The sequence below is a fragment of the Palaemon carinicauda genome, chromosome 7, assembly GCF_036898095.1.
Source record: "Palaemon carinicauda isolate YSFRI2023 chromosome 7, ASM3689809v2, whole genome shotgun sequence".
NCBI lineage: Eukaryota > Metazoa > Arthropoda > Malacostraca > Decapoda > Palaemonidae > Palaemon > Palaemon carinicauda.
Window position 1 is genome coordinate 170878686 of NC_090731.1, and position 20870 is coordinate 170899555.

The window sequence follows — 20870 nt, forward strand, 5'->3', positions numbered from 1 at the left end:
ATGTTACTCCTTAATAATTATGTTGAAAGTATGTACGATAACTTTGGTTAAAAAACGATAATTTTAAGTCCCATGTACGATAATCTAGAGGAAATCATCTGGTAACTGTCACGCAGATATAATTTCCTGTGTTGGTATCAAGAAAGATTGAAGCACTTGGGTACTTTATTCTATTTTATTTCTCTTCTTCTTGTTTTATTATAGTTTTTATACACTTAAACATTTGCCCTAAAAATACATTATTCTATCTTATTTCTCCTCTTGTTTTGTTAATTTTTTTATACACTTAAAAATCTGCTGTAAAAATACATTATTCTATCTTATTTCTCTTCTTGTTTTGCTAAATTTTTTATACACTTAAAAATCTGCCGTAAAAATACATTATTCTATCTTATTTCTCTTCTTGTTTTGCTAAATTTTTTATACACTTAAAAATCTGCCGTAAAAATACATTATTATATCTTATTTCTCTTCTTGTTTTGCTAAATTTTTTATACACTTAAAAATCTGCCGTAAAAATACATTATTCTATCTTATTTCTCTTCTTGTTTTGTTAAAGTTTTTATAAACTTAAAAATCTGCCGTAAAAGCTGTCAGGCATTTACAGTTTTAAAAACGGATATATTGACGTATATGTGTGATATTACGGTCACTAACCCGTAAAAGATAAGAGGTAAAGGTCAAGATTGAGTAAAAGGTCGATAAATAAGCTGCAGCGGCGGAGGTCTGCGCTCTACCGAGACTGCTTAATGTTTTAAAACATTCACGCACATTCAATCATATGCATATAATCATGCTATCTTAAGACATTTCCCCTCTAGAGTGGCACTCGAGAATAACACATTCAGTGATTGGCACGAACGTGCTTGAATCATATTTCAATTTCACTTCTTGTGTCTCTGGCCCTTAATGAACTCTTGCATCCATATTCATTTGTCGATCAATCTCAACATCACGTTCATCTACGGTTCGTTCTCAAAAAAAAATTGTTTACAAAAAATTTCAATTATTGCCTCATGCGAGGAAACATGCTCGCAAATGAGGGAAGGTAATGAAGGAGAGAGAGAGAGAGAGAGAGAGAGAGAGAGAGAGAGAGAGAGAGAGAGAGAGAGAGAGAGAGAGAGAATGGAAGTGAAAGTAAGAGAGGGAGTGTGAAATTGTGTGAGAGTGAATGACATAGTGAGAGAGAGAGAGAGAGTAAGAGTGAAAGTGGGAGAGAGAGAGAGAGTGAAGGTGGGTGAGAAAGAGAGAAAGTGAGAGTAAGAGAGAGAGAAAGATAGAGTAAACGTGAGAGAGAGAGAGAGAGAGTAAGAGAGTGAGTGAGAGAGAAGGAGAATGAGTGAGAGTGAAAGTGAATGAGAGATAAAGAGTGAAAGTGAATGAGAGAGGAAGAGAGTGAAAGTGAGCGAAAAGAGAGAGAGAGAGAGAGAGAGAGAGAGAGAGAGAGAGAGAGAGAGAGAGAGAGAGAGAGAGAGAGAGAGTCACCCCTTGACTGTTTAGTTTCCTTGTGCTATAATTTGATTTTATGCCTTCTGGCTAGGTTGAGGAAATCTCATTTTTTTTCTACTTCACATTTTAAGGAATTCGTATTTCATGTGACTTTGTTGAATAATTATTTTTCTTACTTTATAAATTGCAGTTTTTTGTGGGGTGGGACATTTTTGTCTTAAACTTTTTATTCTTGTATCTAATTATGGACATACAGTTTATATATATATATATATATATATATATATATATATATATATATATATATATATATATATATACATATATATATATATATATATATATACTTTATATTGTATATATCGAGTATATATAAATATGTATATATATATATCTATATATATATATATATATATATATATATATATATATATATATTTAGGTATCTCTCTATCTATCTATCTATCTATCTATATATATATGTATAAATATATATATATATATATATATATATATATATATATATTTATATATATATATACACACACAGTATATTTATGCCGTATTTGTATAATATATACTGTATATGTATAGATGAATAGTGAGTATATATATATATATATATATATATATATATATATATATATATATATATATGTATGTGTGTGTGTGTGTGTGTTTTTGTATTGTATATATATGTATATATACTGTGTGTATATAGTATATATACACATACATATATATGTACCGCATATATATATATATATATATATATATATATATATATATATATATACATATATATATATATATATATATATATATATATATGTGTGTGTGTGTGTGTGTGTGTGTGTGCCTGGTAATTATATGTATTTTTATGCGTACATTAATACATAAATCTGTTTAAAGATCACCCAGGAGAGAAGGAAAAACAAAAACGAAAGAAACAAGGTTGACAAAGTTAACAAAGTAAACAGAGTTAACAAAGTAAACAAGGTTAACAAAGTTAACAAAGTAAACAAGGTTAATAAAGTTAACAAAGTAAACAAAATTAACAAAGTTAAGAAAGTAAACAAAGTAAACAAATTTAACAAAGTTTATAAAGTAAACAAGGTTAAAAAAGTTAATAATATAAACAAAGTAGACCAAGCTAACAAAGTAAACAAAGTTAACAAAGTAAACAAAGGTGAAGAGAGTCGTTATTGTAAGCATCACGAAAAGAAACTATCTTTGATCCATACAATTCAATGAAGTATCAGTTTCCATAGCTGAATAGGAGAGGAGGTGGCCTGGCGGGTTCTGTGAGGTTGTTCAAAAAGTTCAAACTTTCAGTCTTCTTCTTCTTCTGCTTCTTCTTCTTCTTCTTCTTCTTCCTCTTCTTCTTCTTCTTTGTCTGCATCTCTTCCCACTTTTATGTGGGGTCGATGTTTCTGGCCAGCGTTCTCCATCTACCTCTGTCCCACACTTCATCACCGGTTAATCCCTTTGATCGAAGGTCATCCTTGATACAGTCCATCCACCTTCGCTTTGGTCTCCCTCTCTTTCTCGTTCCCTTTACCTCCATTTCCATCACTCTCCTCCTAATATACTGTTCATCTCTTCTCATGACATGACCGTACCACCTCAGTCTACTTTCTTGGATCTTATCTGATAGTGAATCTTTTTAATGCTGAACATGTTGACATGGGTCTCTCTTCGTAGATTATACAGTATATGATAATATATGATTCTATTCCTAAAGTGTTTTATTTTAATTGTTTTTTAATTGTAGTTTATTTATTTCCTTTTTTTTTCTTTTCCTTAGTGGGCTATTTTTCCTTGTTTGAGGCCTTGGGCTTGTAACATCCTTCTTCCTTGTTTATACAGTATATGTTTTTGTTCTTAAAGTGTTTCATTTTAATTGTTTATTACTTGTAGTTTGTTTATTTTTTTCCTTTTCTCACTAGGCTATTTTTCCTTGTTGGACTCTTTGGGATAGTAATATCCTGCTTTTCCAACTAGGGTTGTAGTTTAGCTAGTAATAATAACTATAGAACAGCAGGAGAAATGGTTAATGAGAGAGAGAGAGAGAGAGAGAGAGAGAGAGAGAGAGAGAGAGAGAGAGAGAGAGAGATCACGCTGAACAAAAGCCACAACAGTTATTCAGAAGAGGCTTAAAGAAAAGAGGATTTAGTAGGCCTATGTGATAGAAGTTTAAACCATGAAATTGAATATGGAAGAGTTAGCCACAAGTTTTAGATAATAAGGATTGTACAGTCGGTATTGTTTTATTTTAATTAAGAAATAATTAAGAAATTGAGACTTTTGGCATATTAAAGGGTTAAAGGCCGCTCATGAATGACAGAGGCAAGGGACAGTGACATTACCCTATCAAGCAGCACAATGCCATAGAGACTGACCATATATACATATGATCAGCGCCTAAGCCCCCTCTCCAGTGTTGTCAGGTGTATGAGGAAAGAGGAGATTTTGTAAAGATTAGGACAGAGTATTTGATGAATGTGTAGGCATAGAAAAATGATCCGTAACCAGAGAGTGATCCAATGTAGTACTATCTGGCCAGTACTCAATAACTCTCTAGGGTTATTATCTCAACGGGTGGCTAGTGCTTTGGCCAACCTACTACCTTTGTTCCTCCAAGTATTCAAGGAGCAGGATTGGCCTAGCCTTTGGTCAAGATAGAAAGTTAAAAATAAAAGGACTTGTGGTCCATCAGCTAAGGTTAGATATAAAGTTAAGAATAAAAGGACTTGTGGTCCATCAACTAAGGCTAGATAGAAAGTTAAAAATAAAAGAACTTGTGGTCCATCAACTAAGGCTAGATAGAAAGTTAAAAATAAAAGGACTTGTGGTCCATCAACTAAGGCTAGATAGAAAGTTAAAAATAAAAGGACTTGTGGTCCATCAACTAAGGTTAATCCTTTCGTAATTTAAGGAGCCCTCTCTGTCAATGTTGTGGCTTCCAAAACTCCAAGACAGAGGCTCGTATGTCTGCCCTATGTCTGCCCTCTATGACGTCACAAATTGACTTTTATAGGCCTGTGGAGTATCAGTGACGAAGCAATAAACTAAAAAAATCTTTAGAGATCTTTTACAAATTAATTGGTTGTAGGTAGGGGGAAGGGTTAGGAGAATTGAATGCGTGGTCTTCATGGTTAGAAATAAATGTATAATGGTGTCTTCTTTCGATCTTATTAGTCCTAATGTATAGCAGGGTCGGCTACTCAAGTCTACTTTCTCCAACTTGCAGCGAATGTTATAATGTTATACAGGATGACATAAGTCTTTTTTTTTAAATGGTATTACTGTTATTAAAATATGCTGTTTTAATTGTTCATTACTTCTCTTGTTTATTTCGTTTCCTCAATGGGCTAGTTTTCCCTGTTGGAACCTTTGCGCTTATAGCATCCTGCTTTTCCAACTAGGGTTGTAGCTTAGCTAGTAATAATAGTAATACGCATACCCTTGTTCTCTAGTCTTTAGTGGCATAGCCTCTGTACCATAGTCTCTTCCACTGTCTTGGGTTAGAGTTCTCTTGCTTGAGGGTACACTAAGGCATACTATTCTATCTGTCTCCTTATTTCCTTTCCTCACGGGGCTGTTTTTTCCCTGTTGGAGCCCTTGTGCTTATACCATCCTGCGTTTCCAACTAGAGGTGTAATTTTGCTAGTAATAATACACAAACCCTTGTTCTCTATTCTTGAGCTGTGGCGTAGCCTCTGTTCGCTTGAGGGTACACTAAGGCATACTGTTCTATCTGTCTCCTTATTTCCTTTCCTCACTGGGCTGTTTTTTTCCCTGTTGGAACCCTTGGGCTTATAGCATCCTGCTTTTCCAACTAGAGTTGTAGCTTAGCTCGTAATAATAATAATAATAATACTTCTCTTTTAGTTTTCTTATATCCTTTCCTCACTGGGCTATTTTCCCTGTTGGAACCTTTGGGCTTATAGCATCCTGCTTTACCAACTAGAGTTGTAGCTTAGCTCGTGATAATAATAATAATAATAATAATAATAATAATAATAATAATACTTCTCTTTTAGTTTTCTTATATCCTTTCCTCACTGGGCTATTTTCCCTGTTGGAATCCTTGGGCTTATAGCATCCTGCTTTTCCAGCTACGGAGGTAGCTTAGCTCTTAATAATAATAATAATACTACTAATAATAATGATAATACTTCTCTTTTAGTTTTCTTATATCCTTTCCTCACTGGCCTGTTGGAGCCCTTTTGCTTATAGCATCCTGCTCTACCAACTAGAGTTGTAGCTTAGCTCTTAATAATGATAATAATAATACTACTAATAATAATGATAATACTTCTCTTTTACTTTTCTTATATCCTTTCCTCACTGGGCTATTTTCCCTGTTGGAGCCCTTGGGCTTATAGCATCCTGCTTTTCCAGCTACGGAGGTAGCTCAGCTCTTAATAATAATAATAATAATAATAATATATTTCCTCGTCTTCCAGTCCCACTTCACCACATCCATCCGACTCCCCACAATCTCTGGCAGGTTCTTAGCTCCCTTGATTGGTTCCATCTCTTCTCTTCATATTATGATGAGTGATATGTTCCATCTCGTTGATAAGAGCATAGATAAGTACGCAGATAAGTACTACATCTTCCATCACATACTATTTTAACCTCGGTAATCCTATGCATAGTTAAGAGTTATTTAATCATATTTATTGTTAGAGATATTTAATTGTGTTTAGTGTTAGAAATGATTTATTCATATTTATTGTTAGAAATTATTTAATCATATCTTGTGTTAAAATTATTTAATCATATTTTGTGTTAAAATGGTTTAATCATATTTAGTGTTAAAAATTATTTAATCATATTTAGTGTTAAAATTATTTAATCATATTTAGTGTTAAAATGGTTTAATCATTTTTATTGTTAAGAGTATTTAAACATATTTAGTGGTAAAAATTATTAATCATATTTAGTGTTAAGATTATTTAAATATATTTAGTGGTAAAAATGATTAATCATATTTAGTGTTAAGATTATTTAAACATATTTAGTGGTAAAAATGATTAATCATATTTAGTGTTAAGATTATTTAAATATATTTAGTGGTAAAAATTATTTAATCATATTTAGCGTTAAAAATTATTTTATCATATTTAGCGTTAAAAATTATTTTATCATATTTAGTGTCAACAATAATTCAATCATATTTAGCGTTAAAAATTATTTAATCATATTTATTAGTGAAAATTATATACTCATATTTAGTGTTGGCAATTATATAATCATTTCTCGTGGAATAGATTAAACTTCTTTTTTTAGATTAAAACTAATGGATGTTCTATTTCATTTTGAAAATTAATTTCTGTTCTGTTACGAGACAATTATATAAAAAATAATTTTATATATGTAATAGTCTATTCTTGTTATTGTTATTTATTAATTTTGAATACAGCCTGCTTGGCTACGTATTGACTCGTTTCTGTATCTATTGTTTAAAGGTTTAAAGGCCGCTCATGAATGGCAGAGGCAAGGGACAGTGACATTGCCCTATCAAGCAGGACATTGTCCTAGAGACTAACCATGTATACATATGATCAGCGCCCAAGCCCCCTCTCCACCCAAGCTAGGACCTAAGAGGACCAGGCAATAGATGGTGATAACTCAGCAAATAGACCTATAGGCTCCCCCAAACACCCCATCCTTAGCTCACAAGGAGGGTGAGGTTGCAGCGACCAAAGAAACTAACGAGTTTGACCGGGACTCGAACCCCAGTCTGGCGTTCAGCAGTCAGGGACTTCACCACATCGGCTACCACAACCCTTGTTGTTGTTGTTGTTGTTGTTGTTGTTGTTCCAGAGCATATACGCATCATTAAAGGCCTCAGGTACTAGCTAGTAGATGGTACTTATGGGTACTTGAGAGTACTTACTTACTGTATCGATTGTTGCTGTTATTGTTGTTGTTGTTGTTGTTGTTATTATTATTATTCTTATTCCAGAGCATATATGCATCATTAAAAGCCTTGTGTACTAGAGGGTAATTATGGGTACTTGAGAATACTTACTTACTGTATCGATTGTTGCTGTTTTTGTTGTTGTTCCAGAGCATATACACATCATTAAAGGCCACGGGTACTAGAGGTTACTTCACGGGTACCTGAGCGTACTTACAGGTATGTGAGAGTACTTACTTAACCTGCCTGCCTTTTTTGTTTTAACAGAAAAGTTGTGGTAGTAAATTTAATTAAAACGCCCTGGCTGTGGAAAATAGAAAATAATTTGGGGTTTCGTTTTGAAATGAATTTGAAACATTTTGTAATGTCTGTATTTTAGGGAACCACAATTTTGAATACCACTTTTTTTTTTATTTATTTATTTTTTTTTTAAGAAAAATCTTTGAAGTGGTGGTGTTTTTTCATAGGACTTAATTCATTGTATTATAATGAGAGTAATCTCCCCTATGTGATAAGTTGCATGTGTCTGTCTGTCTGTCTGTATGTATGTATATATGTATGTACGTAAATATGTATTTATAAATATATACTGTATATATATATATATATATATATATATATATATATATATATATATATATATATATATATATATATATATACACATATATATATATATATATATATATATATACATATATATACAGTATATATATATATATATATATATATATATACAAGACCTTGTATATATATATATATATATATATATGTGTGTGTGTGTGTGTGTGTGTGTGTGTTTTAAATGTCGCTCATGAATGGCAGAGGCAAAGGACAGAGACATTGCCCTATCAAGTAGGACAATGCCCTAGAGACTGATCATATATAAATCAGCGCGCAAGCCCCCTCTCCACCCAGGCTAGGACCAAGGAGGGCCAGGCAATGGCTGCTGATGACTGAGTAGATAGACCTATAGGCTCCCCCAAACACCCCATCCTTCGCTCACATTATGGTAAGGTTGCAGCGACCAAAGACACTAACGATTTTGAGCGGGACTTGAACCCCGGTCTGCCGTTCACCAGTCAGGAACGTTACCACATAGGCCACCACAACCCTGTATGTTTATCTCTAAAGAATCTTTTACTTTGATGAAGTTATTATTATTATTATTATTATTATTATTATTATTATTATTATTATTATTATTAGCAGCTAAGCTACAACCCTAGTTGGAAAAGCAAGATGCTATAAACCCAACGGTTCCAACAGGGAAAAATAGCCCAGTGAGGAAAGGAAATAAGGAAATAAATAAACTATAAAAGAAGTAATGAACAATTAAAATCAACTATTTCAATAACATTAATAACATAAAAACAGATATTTCATATAAACTATAAAGAGACTTATGTCAGCCTGTTCAACATAAAAACATTTGCTGCAAGTTTGATATTTTGAAGTTCTACTGATTCAACTACCCGATTAGGAAGATCATTCCACAACCTGGTCACACCTGGAATAAAACTTCTAGTGCACTATGTAGTATTGAGCCTCATGATGGAGAAAGCCTAACTATTAAAATTATCATCATCCTTCACATTCTCTTTATCATCATCTTTTACGACTGCTCTCAAATTATCACATGAATGATCTACTTCCGGTCTTTTCCAATCCTTTTTCCAAGCCTAAATTATTGCGTAACAGCCCTTAGGTAATTAGGCCTATAGATATTTCAACTCACATCTGATCTGTTACCTTTTAATAAATTACAAGCCTCTTGTTTCTCCAAATAAGCACGCCTATGATCATCATTGAACCAGGGTTTGTCCTTCAGCCCTTCACTCTATATTTTAACGACGAACGGATGTGCCTAGTAATTAGGTTGCTCCAGATATTAATTTAAGAGAACAATAAGTTCAGTTCCTTTATACAATTATGACCTATTCAAAAGTAAAAGATCACCCAAAAGTCCAATTCAGTCTGATTGAGATTTATATATATATATATATATATATATATATATATATATATATATATATATATATATATATATATATATATATATATATATATATAATAATAATAATAATAAGCCATAGTCATTGACTTTTATCTTTCTTCGTGGGCAAGTAGTATGTCACTGAACATATAAGTTTATTGGACCAGGGTTCGACTCCCGGCCGGTCAGAAGCTGTTGTCATTTGTGTGATTTCGCCTGGGGCTCTGATCCCGAAGTCGTTAAGAGAGGACAGACTTTAATGTATTGATATATATTTGGCTTATCTAAAATATGAAAAGCACGTCTAAATGTGCAAAATTTATCATATATATATATATATATATATATATATATATATATATATATATATATATATATATATATATATATATATATATATATATATATATATATATAATTTATATATATGTGTGTGGGTGTGTGTGTATGCATCTTCAAAGAGTAGGATACATAAAGGACAGGCTTCTCAGTCTTAAATACTAAGAAAACCAACGCAGGATGAGACATCCTAGCTTGAGGACCCACCTTGCTTGTTATAACACCAGAGTAATCTGTATATACCTGGTTCAAGCAATTATCAGACTTGTGAGTAGCTTCACTTATGATTTGCCCACAGCCTGATTCTTTCTCACTTTCCATGTCTAAACTCACTGCTTTTCACTTAATGATATTCCTGTTACGGTCTTTACTTTCTTAATCATCTATTTACCAAAGCACTTCCCCCAATTTTGGGGGTAGCTAACATCAAACAAAGGAACAAAAGGGGACCTATCCTCTCTCTGCTCCTTCCAGCCTGACGAGGGATTCAGCCGAGTTTGGCTGGTACTGCTAGGGTGCCACAGCCCACCCTCCTCCATTATCCTAATTCTTCATAATAAAATTAAGCTCATCCCTCTTAATCTAACATTCTTTTAGTACCTGGTTCTAATCCATACATATCTTACCCTTCTCAGTCTCTTTCAAGTTTCCAAGTATCCAACATGTATATTTAACAGTGTGTTCCTCAGGCATTCTTCAATTTACCTTAATCATGCTTTAATCCTCATTTCTATACTTCACATTCAACAATTCTTTTGTTAGTCGTGAGCCCATCGGCACTGGGCAATGTTCTCTTAAGAGAGCTGCTTATAATTGGCATCTTTTTGTTCCTTTGCTACTTTTTTTCTGTTGTCACTTCCCTCCATTGTGACCATTGTGTCTCGAATCCATTCTTTTTTTCAGGTTTTTACTCCTTTTCTTCCTAACCATTCTTGTATACTTGTACAGTCACAATAGCTGTCGTCAGGTGGAGTCTAATACACACAAGCCCACACACACACACACACACATATATATATATATATATATATATATATATATATATATATATATATATATATATATATATATATATATATATATATACACACACACCTGTATTGGCTCATTGAATTTAAGAATTTGAGCTATACAACCGAGTATTGGATCCTGTGTGGCCAATATTGCATCACCCAGTTGAATTGGGTAAAACCCCAGAGTTGCACTTTGAAGTAAAAGTTTGATTGATTGATTGATTTGAGGTTTTCTGGCATCCTGACATCTAAGGTCATTGACTCCGATATCATTTATTATAAATAAGGAATAAAAGAATATTCAATTAAAACCATAAAAGCAAAGATGTCATTTCAAAAGTTAAATAGCTTTCAGAAGACCTGCTTCTGAAGTAAAGCCAGAAATAGCTCTAGCATGGTAGGACACATCTTGTCTAAGAATCTTATCAAGGATGAACCTGCCATCCTCACCTCGAGCAGTAAAAGTTAGAAGAGGTTGGACAGCAAGATATAAGAAAGGTAGCTGGAACGGGAGTAAAGTTGAAGGATATAAAGAAACTGCAATTAGTGGCCACAGGAACTCTGTAAAGACCTTATAGAGCACCACATTGCCTGACTGGGGACACTACTCCCCTAAGGAACATGTTGCGTTCAAGTACAGGTGACGGTACGCGAGTACAAGTACGCAAGTGAACTTCAAGTACAGGTGACAGTATGCGAGCTAAAGTATGCAAGTAAATTCAAGTACAGGTAACAGCACGCGAGTACAAATACACAAGTAAACTTCAACTATATGTACAGGTGACAGCACGAGAGTACAAGTACACACGTAAACTTCAAGTACAAGTACAAGTACAGGTGATGGCCCGCGAGTACAAGTACTTAAGTGAACTTCAAGTACAGGTGACAGTACGCGAGTATAAGTACGCAATTAAACTTCAAGTATAGGTGACAGCATGCGAGTACAAATACACAAGTAAACTTCAACTATATGTACAGGTGACAGCACACGAGTACAAGTATCCAAGTAAACTTCAAGCACAGGTAACAGCACGTGAGTACAAGTACTTAAGTGAACTTCAAGTACAGGTGACAGTACGCGAGTATAAGTACGCAATTAAACTTCAAGTATAGGTGACAGCATGCGAGTACAAATACACAAGTAAACTTCAACTATATGTACAGGTGACAGCACACGAGTACAAGTATCCAAGTAAACTTCAAGCACAGGTAACAGCACGTGAGTACAAGTACTTAAGTGAACTTCAAGTACAGGTGACAGTACGCGAGTATAAGTACGCAATCAAACTTCAAGTATAGGTGACAGTACGCGAGTACAAATGCACAAGTAAACTTCAAGTACAAGTACAGGTGACAGCACACGAGTACAAGTATACAAGTAAACTTCAAGCACAGGTAACAGCACGTGAGTACAAGTACGCAAGTAAACTTCAAGAACAAGTGACAGTACGCGAGTATAAGTACGCAATCAAACTTCAAGTACAGGTGACAGCACGCGAGCACAATTACACAAGTGCACTTCAATTACAGGTGACAGCACGCAAGTACAAGTACACAAGTAAACTTTTAGTACGCAATTGCAGGTGACAGCACGCAAGTACAAGTACACAAGTAAACTTCAACTACAAGCACAGGTGACAGCAGGCGAGTACAAATATACAATTAAACTTACAACTACAAGTACAGGTGGCAGCACGTGAGTACAAATACACAAGTAAACCCAAACTACAAGTACCGGTGACAGCATTCGAGTACATGTACAGGTGACAGCACGCGAGTACAATAACGCCAGTACAGGTGACAGAATTCTAGCACAAGTACACAAGTAAACTTCAACTACAAGCACACACCGAAAATTTGCAAATTTGCCTACTGCCGAAGATCAAGTACAAGTAGGCCTACTTATTTAATGTGCTCAAGTACTAGGATGTTTATGCAGGGTGTTGATATGCTTATTTCAAATCTAGTAGCAATTATATATTGAAGAAACGTTTGTAGATAAAAAATATTTTACATAAATGGCAATTTCTCAGATTTTAGGTAATAAATTTAGCCCCACTGAGACTTTAAGTGGAATTGTGTGTTCCTGGAAGGCTGCAACATATGTTTTTGAAGGCTGGAAGTAGTACTTTTGAAGCATGATTTAGCAAGACCACACTACTTGCAGACTGCCTTAAAATTTCCAGATAGTATTTAGATTTCCAGGCAGCCTCCTAATTTCCAGATGGTACCCTAATTCCAGATAGTATTCCAATTTCCAGATAGCCCGTGACTCACGTAAGGTAGAACAATCTAAACTGAACCGAACCATCCAGATAGTGTCCTAATTTCCCGATAGTATTTTAATTTCCAGATGGCACCCTAATTCCAGATAGTACCCCAATTTCCAGGTAGCCCGTGGCTCACGTAAGTTATTATTATTATTATTATTATTATTTGCTAAGCTACAACCCTAGCTGGAAAAGCAAAATGCTATAAGCCCAGGGGCCCCAACAGGGAAAATAGCCCAGTAAGGAAAGGAAAGGAAAAATAAAATATTTTAAGAAGAGTAACATTAAAATAAATATTTCCTATATAAACTATGAAAACTTTAACAAAACAAGAGGAAGAGAAATTAAATAGAATAGTGTGCCTGATTGTACCCTCAAGCAAGAGAACTCTAACCCAAGACAGTGGAAGACCATGGTACAGAGGCTATGGCACTACCCAAGACTAGAGAACAATGGTTTGATTTTGGAGTGTCCTTCTCCTAGAAGAGCTGCTTACCATAGCTAAAGAGTCTCTTCTACCCTTACTAAGAGGAAAGTAGCCACAGAACAAATACAGTGCAGTAGTTAACCCCTTGAGCGAAGAAGAATTGTTTAGTAACCTCAGTGTTGTCAGGTGTGTGAGGACAGAGGAGAATCTGTTAAGAATAGGCCAGACTATTCGGCGTATGTGTAGGCAAAGAGAAAGAACCGTAACCAAAGAGAAGGATCCAACGTAGTACTGTCTGGCCAGTCAAAGGACCCCATAACTCTCTGGCGGTAGTATTTCAACGGGCGGCTGGTGCCTTGGCCAACCTACTACCTCATAAGTTGGAGCAATCTAAACTGAACCGAACCATCCAGATAGTGTCCTAATTTCCCGATAGTATTTTAATTTCCAGATGGCACCCTAATTCCAGATAGTACCCCAATTTCCAGGTAGCCCGTGGCTCACGTAAGTTGGAGCAATCTAAACTGAACCAAGCTATCCAGGTAGTATCCTAATCTCCAGATGGTACCCTAATTTCAAAATAGCAGGCTTATCTTAATTTCCACGTGTTATGTGATCTGTTGGACTGGGGTTCTAGACTACTCAAGCTCGAGACGTTCTTATACTGTCTGCAACCTCCCCATCGTTATGAGCTAAGGGCTGGAGTTAGGGGTAGCCTATAGATCTACATCCTGAGTCATCAGCAGCCATTGCCGGGCCCTCTCTGGTCCTAGCTTGGGTCGAAAGAGATCTTGGGCACTGATCATATGTGTATGTGGTCAGTCTCTAGGGCCTCGTCCCTGTACTTGCCTCTGCCATTCATGAGTGAGCTTTAAATGTTCCAATTTCAAATTTTCCTCGTTTATATCTTACCTTTAGAGCAAACCTATTTTGTCCTTAGTTCACTGAGGCCGATCCATCAAGAGAACTCATATTAGTTCTGGTTTTGAACTTTTCTCCATTGAAGAAGGAGACTCTTTAGATATGGTCAGCATCTCTTCTAAGAGAAGGACAATTGAAGAAGGAGACTCTTTAGCTACGGTCAGCAGCTCTTCTGGGAGAAGGACACTCCAAAATCAAACCACTGTTCTCTAGTCTTGGGTAGTGCCATAGCCTCTGTAAGCATGGCCTTCCACTGTCTTGGGTTAGAGTTCTCTTACTTGAGGGTACACTCGAGCACACTATTCTATCTTATTTCTCTTCTTGTTTTGTTTTGTTAAAGTATTTTATAGTTTATTAAGGAAATATTTGTTCTCTAGTCCTTGGTAGTGCCATAGCCTCTGTACCATGGCCTTCCACTGTCTTGGGTTAGAGTTCTCTTGCTTGAGGGTACACTCGAGCACACTATTCTATCTTATTTCTCTTCTTGTTTTGTTAGAGTTTTTATAGTTTAGAAAGGAGACATTTATTTCAATGCTGTTACAGTTCTTAAGATATTTTATTTTTCATTTTTCCTTTCCTCACTTAGCTATTTTCCCTGTTGGGGCCCCTGGGCTTATAGCATCCTTCTTTTCCAAGTAGGGGTGTAATTTATTTCAATGTTGTTACTGTTCTTGGAATATTTTATTTTTCCTTTTTTCCTTTTCTCACTTAGCTATTTTTCCTGTTGGAGCCCCCTGGGCTTATAGCATCCTTCTTTTCCAGCTAGGGTTGTAGCTTAGCAAGTAATAATAATAATAATAATAATAATAATAATAATAATAAAACGACCGTGGAGCTTATAGCATCCTACCTTCCCCATTGAGGACGTAGGAATCCTAGCAAATGCAGTGGGGAATGATTAGGACTCTCCTATGAATGCGCCTCGGGGTCGAGCGTGAATGCGAAATGAGGATTCTTCAAGGACTCCCAATGATTAATGCGAAAAGTCATTCTTAAAGCGTAAAAGTTCAGTGATCGTTATGATCATTGTTGGAGGCTGAAGGATAAAAGGATCATTGAAGCCGATGTGCGAATAACACCGATGTTTTGTCTTGACTTTTGACTTTTAGAGTTTTAGAGTTTTGTCTCTCGAGTTTTGTTTGTTCGTATTTTGGTTGTTGTTGTTGTTGTTGTTGTTATTATTATTAAAATCTATCTCGAGTTTTGTTGTTCGTATGTTGGTTGTTATTATTATTATTATTATTATTAAAATCTATCTCTCGAGTTTTGTTGTTCGTATGTTGGTTATTATTATTATTATTATTATTATTATTAAAATCTATCTCTCGAGTTTTGTTGTTCGTATGTTGGTTGTTATTATTATTATTATTATTATTATTATTAAGATCTATCTCGAGTTGTTTTGTTGTTCGTATGTTGGTTGTTGTTGTTGTTGTTGTTGTTATTATTATTATTATTATTATTATTAAAATCTATCTCTCCAGTTTTGTTGTTCGTATGTTGGTTTTTGTTGTTGTTGTTGTTATTATTATTGAAATCTATCTCTCCAGTTTGTTGTTCGTATGTTGGTTGTTGTTGTTGTTGTTGTTGTTATTATTATTATTATTATTATTATTATTATTAAAATCTATCTCTCGAGTTTTGTTGTTCGTATGTTGGTTGTTATTATTATTATTATTATTATTATTATTATTATTATTATTAAAATCTATCTCGAGTTGTTTTGTTGTTCGTATGTTGGTTGTTATTATTATTATTATTATTATTATTGTTATTATTATTAAAATCTATCTCGAGTTGTTTTGTTGTTCGTATGTTGGTTGTTGTTATTATTATTATTATTATTATTATTGTTATAATTATTAAAATCTATCTCGAGTTGTTTTGTTGTTCGTATGTTGGTTGTTGTTATTATTATTATTATTATTATTGTTATTATTATTAAAATCTATCTCGAGTTGTTTTGTTGTTCGTATGTTGGTTGTTGTTATTATTATTATTATTATTATTATTGTTATTATTATTAAAATCTATCTCGAGTTGTTTTGTTGTTCGTATGTTGGTTGTTATTATTATTATTATTATTATTATTATTATTATTATTATTATTATTATTAAAATCTATCTCGAGTTGTTTTGTTGTTCGTATGTTGGTTGTTGTTATTATTATTATTATTATTATTGTTATTATTATTAAAATCTATCTCGAGTTGTTTTGTTGTTCGTATGTTGGTTGTTGTTGTTATTATTATTATTATTATTATTATTATTATTATTATTATTATTAAAATCTATCTTTCGAGTTTTGTTGTTCGTATGTTGGTTGTTATTATTATTATTATTATTATTATTATCAAAATCTATCTCTCGAGTTTTGTTTGTTCATATGTTGGTTGTTGTTATTATTATTATTATTATTATTGTAGTAGTAGTAGTAGTAGTAGTAGTAGTATTGGGAACAATGTTATAGTAGAAATTACATGTCTCTTTGTTGCACTGAAATAGAAGCGCTAATGAAGATGTAACTAAAATATTGGCAGCGGAGTCTCTCTCTCTCTCTCTCTCTCTCTCTCTCTCTCTCTCTCTCTCTCTCTCTGATAATAATAAAAGTTTTATAAATATGTATATATATATATATATATATATATATATATATATATATATATATATATATATATGTATATATATACATAGATAGATAGATAGATAGATATTATATATATATATATATATATATATATATATATACATAAAGATAGATAGATAGATAGATGTACACACATAAACTAGCAAATGAAGCCGTTTCTAGTCTACTGGAGGACAAAGGCCTCAGACATATCCTTAGCCATGTCTAGGGTTTGGCCAATTTCTTCATTATGATAGGCCAATGCAGATTGGTGATGGTGGGAAACTTTAGCCTGAACGCTCAAGCAAACCAATCTATTCTGAAGATGTATTTTAATTCTCTCATTCTACCTTGTTTCGAGTATTGTTTTCCTGTCTTGCCATCAGATGGGGTTAACTACTGCACTGTAATTGTTCAGTGGTTACTTTCTTCTTGGTAAGGGTAGAAGAGACTCTTCAGCTATGATAAGCAGCTCTTCTAGGAGAAGAACACTCCAAAATCAAACCATTATTCTCAAGCCTTGGGTAGTACCATAGCCTCTGTATAATGGTCTTCCTCTGTCTTGGGGTAGAGTTCTCTTGCTTTAGAGTTCACTAAGGCACACTATCTGTTTCATTATTTCCTTGCCTTACAGGGCTATTTTTCCTATTAGAGACCTTGGGCTTATAGTATCTTGCTTTTCCATCTAAGGTTGTAGCTTACTAAGTAATAATATATATATTCAAATCATTATGAGTATTTAACACACGTCGTATTTTTGGTTCCATCTTCATGGCTGTTTGTATTTTCTTTATTATTATTATTATTATTATTATTAGGTAGGCTACAACCCTAGTTGGAAAAGCAGGATGCTATAAGCTCAAGGGCTCCAATAGGGAAAGTAGCCCAGTGAGGAAAGTAGATAAGGAAATAAATAAGGTACAAGAGGCGTAATGAACAATTAAAATAAAATATTTCAAGTATTGGTCAAAGATTGTTCACTGCAATTTTGTTAAAACTCTGATTTTGACTTTTTAATGAATTTTAGAAATGTTTTTTTTTATATTCATAGGAATTTATTACCCAGTTATTATCTTTTTTCGAAAATATTTAGAAAAGTTTTCCATCGATCGAAGATTTATTGGTTAAATTAATAGCCTAAAAATATTCCAAATTTATCGAACTGAAAATTACTGAAAGGTTACAAATGATTCGGTTTGTTTGGTTAAAAGAAAGTTCAATTATTCGAGTAATGTGAAATATACACAAAGCTCATTTGTAAATAATGTTGGTTAACGGGAACTACAAGTATTGTGGAATAGACATAAACTTAAAATACAAAATAGTCAATTGATTGATTGATTTGAGGTTTTCTGGCATCCTGACATCTTAGGGCATTGACGCCGACATAATTTATTATAAATAAAGAAAAAAAGAATATTCAATTAAAACCATAAAAGCAAAGATGTCATTTTAATAGTTAAATAGCTTTCAGAAGACCCGCTTGTGAAGTAAAGCTAAAAATACCAATAGTATGGTATGACACATCATGTCCAAGAATCTTGGCAAGGATGAACCTGCCATCCTCACCTCGAGCCTCGAACAGATATCGAAATTGGATAGGAAGTACATTAATTAACAAAACATAAAGTTTTTTTTTTTAGATACTACCGCTAGAGAGTTATGTGATCTTTTGACTGACGAGACAGTACTACGTTGGACCCTTCTCTCTGGTTACGGTTCATTTTCCATTTCCCTACACACACACAGCAAATAGTCTGGCCTATTCATTACTCATTCTCCTCTGTCCTCATACACCTGACAACACTGAGATTACCAAACAATTCTTCTTCACCCAAGGCGTTAACTACTGCACTGTAATTGTTCAGTGGCCACTTTCCTCTTGGTAAGGGTAGAAGATACTCTTTAGCTATGTTCAGCAGCTCTTCTAGGAGAAGGACACTCCAAAATCAAACCGTTGTTCTCTATTCTTGGGTAGTGCCATAGCCTCTGTACCATGGTCTTCCACTGTCTTGGGTTAGAGTGCTCTTGCTTGAGGGTACACTCAGGCACGCTTTTCGGTCTTGTTCCTCTTCTTATTGTTTGGTTTTAAAGTTTTTATAGTTTATATAGGAAATATTTTAATGTTACTCTTCTTAAAAATTTTATTTTTCCTTGTTTCGTTTCCTCAATGGGCTATTTTCCCTGTTGGGTTCCCTGGGTTTATAGCATCCTGCTTTTTCCAACTAGGGTTGTAGCCTAGCAAGTAATGATAATAATGATAATAATAATATAAATTTGCAACTAAACGCACTTATTTTATTTGATAGGATGCATATACATCTGATTTAGTCAATTAAAATTTAATTCACTAGTTATTTTAGCTATTCGTTGAACTAGATTATTCATCGGTGAATAAAAGTTATGTTGATATTGAAATATCAGAGATTATGGCAATGAGCGTGTTTGACTAATGGGAGTTTGAAATCCCATTCAAACTTTGCATAATAAATCTTCACTTGTGTTTTATAATTCCAATTCACTTGAAGCTATTATATAGATAAATTACATACGATAATATATATATATATATATATATATATATATATATATATATATATATACATATATATATATGTGTGTATATATACTGTATATATATATATATATATATATATATATATATATATATATATATATAATAGGAATAATATAAATACACATACATAACACATTTATACTTACATTATTTCCATAGTAATCTACACATACATGAAAGTTTATCCGCAACATGAAATAAACACACTAATATACGCGAAATTTAATAACACATTTAAAAAGCTCGTAATATCACTTTAAGTCGTACATTATTTATTTCACCTGTAGATAATTCGCTAAACAAGACAATTATTTTAACTCACCTGTCTGTAGGTGAGCCCGGAATGTCTTTCCTCACTGATCTCCAAGAGCTGACTGGGAGAGAGAGAGTAGCTACATCAACAGGTGGCCCTCCTCTCTCTCTCTCTCTCTCTCTCTCTCTCTCTCTCTCTCTCTCTCTCGGGATGCTGTCTTCCGTATGTCGCCTCTTCATTTCGTTTGTCTTTTATCAAAGAGAGTAGTGGAAAATAGCATGTTGATGACAGCAATATTTTTAAAGACCCCCCTCTCTCTCTCTCTCTCTCTCTCTCTCTCTCTCTTTCTCTCTCTCTCTCTCTCTCTCACACACACACACAGTAGCGATGTTGTTCAAAGAGAGTAGTGGAAAATGTCATGTTGATGACAGCAATATTTTTAAAGACCCTATATTTGATCCTCTCTCTCTCTCTCTCTCTCTCTCTCTCTCTCTCTCTCTCTCTCTCTCTCACAGTAGCGATGTTGTTCAAAGAGAGTAGTGGAAAATGGCATGTTGATGACAGCAACATTTTTAAAGACCCTATCTCTCTCTCTCTCTCTCTCTCTCTCTCTCTCTCTCTCTCTCTCTCTCTCTCTCTCTCTCTCTCTCTCTCTCTGTTCTTTTATTACATATAATATATGTGATATATATTCACTATAGATATATATGGCTGTATCATCGGTTTCACAGAGGGTTCTTCAGCAGCACATCAAACTTCCCCACACATTCTGCGTTTCACCTTTCCTGCACTTATCTATCCAGCTTCCTTTATGTCTTGCTCTCGTGCGAACTGAGCACTCGCTTTTATCTCAAAATGTTGCTCCTCTATCTTCTTTTGTTCCTTTGACAATCTCGCATAATTGTAATCATGGAAATATTAAAAATACCATGAAGATATAACTCTTGTTTTAGCTCAGGTCTTACTATAAGTCAGTCACTATCTTCCCTATAGATTCTATAGCGGTTTACTGGGGAGGCCAATGCTGTGGTTGGGCACCACAGTGGAGGGTTTGGGCTTGCCC

General features: G+C 34.0%; 1 protein-coding gene across 1 annotated transcript in view; it reads right to left on the reverse strand.

Moving 5' to 3' along the window:
• The window catches only part of LOC137643722 (oxytocin receptor-like), a 252380-nt gene extending 232458 nt beyond the window's left edge, over positions 1–19922 (reverse strand). Inside the window, exon 1 of the mRNA XM_068376424.1 lies at positions 19877–19922. The gene's annotated coding sequence lies outside the window, so the exon portion shown is untranslated. The remainder of the gene's footprint in view (positions 1–19876) is intronic.
• Positions 19923–20870: the final 948 nt, after the last annotated feature.